This window comes from Bison bison, unplaced genomic scaffold, assembly GCF_000754665.1.
Source record: "Bison bison bison isolate TAMUID 2011002044 unplaced genomic scaffold, Bison_UMD1.0 scf7180017864478, whole genome shotgun sequence".
NCBI classification, from domain to species: Eukaryota; Metazoa; Chordata; class Mammalia; order Artiodactyla; family Bovidae; genus Bison; species Bison bison.
In genome coordinates this window covers 1,236,286-1,237,680 of record NW_011495038.1, presented here as the reverse complement: position 1 = coordinate 1,237,680, position 1,395 = coordinate 1,236,286, and positions in this window count along the sequence as shown.

The following is a 1,395-nucleotide window of genomic DNA, read 5'->3' as shown; positions in this document are numbered from 1 at the left end:
ACTAAGCACAGCACATTGAGTAGTAGAGGTTTTTTTAAAAGAAGTATTTTATTCTGTATATAATTATCAGAAAAATAATTTGCAGATACTTTCTCCAAGTCCTTTTAGTATCTTTGAAGGGCAAAACTTTTAAATTTTGTTGAAAGCTAATTAATAAAAATTTTCTTTTATTGTTCATGCATTTCTATATGTCCTAGCTAAATAATCTGTCTTGAGATCACAAAGATTTCCCTTTATTTTTCTTTTTGGAGTTTTATAATTTTTACTCTTATGTTTAAGTCTCTATTTCATTATCAGCTAATTTTGATAAGATGTGAGAAAAAGGTTAAAGGTTGTTTTCCCCTATCGATACCCAGTTTTTCCAGCATCCTTTGTTTCAAATGGCAGATTTGCTGACAATCAAAGTGTGAGGGATACATGTGTATACAATAATATTTTTATTTCAATTGCCAAATAATTTTTCTGCTAAGGTATAGAAACACAGTGGACTTTTATTACCATGACCATCTTCAAATTGCTTTTGAAATCTCTATTGAAAAATAATTGCCAAGTCAGAAAAGAATCACTTCCCACTACATATGTGAGTCTAGATTTGAATTGATCATTCTGTTCTTACCAAGCTGTCTTGATTGTTAGAGTTTTGTAGTAAATTTTGAAATCAGGCCAGGTAAGACTTCAAACTTTGTTCCCTTTAAAAAAAGTTGCTTTGGTTATTCTAGATCATTTGTTTCTCCCCATAAAGTTTAGGTCAGTATGCAAATTTCTACAACAAATCCTTGCTGAAATATTTTGATTGGAATTGTCTTGAATCTATATACCATTTTGGCCAGATATACAGATTCAAGATATATTATCATTTTTAATAACCCATTATCTGATTTATCCCATTATGTTTCTAATGTCTATAAAACCTGTGGCGATCATGCCATTCTGATTCCTGATATGGCAATTTGTATTCTCCTTTTCTTTCTTCCCCTCCCTTAACTCCTTCCTTCCTTCCTTCTTTTCTTTCTTCTCTCCTTCCTTCTTTACATCCATCCATCTAACTAGATGTTTGACAATTTTACTGATCTTTTAAAAGAACAGCTTTTGACGTTAATTTTCTGCAATGTTGGTGTTATATTTTATTTATTTCTAGCTTTATCTTTCTTTTCTTCTATTTATTTTGCTCTTTCTTTGTAGTTTCCTCAGGTAAAAACTAGTTCACTGATTTTATTTTTATTGGGATACAATGGATTTACAATGTTACATTAGTTTCAGATGTGCAGCTGTGAATCTCCACTCTTTCTTTTTTTTGGGGGGGGGTACTTTTCCTTGGAATCAAGATTGCCAGGAGAAATATCAATAACCTCAGATATGCAGATGACACCACCCTTATGGCAGAAAGTGAAGAGG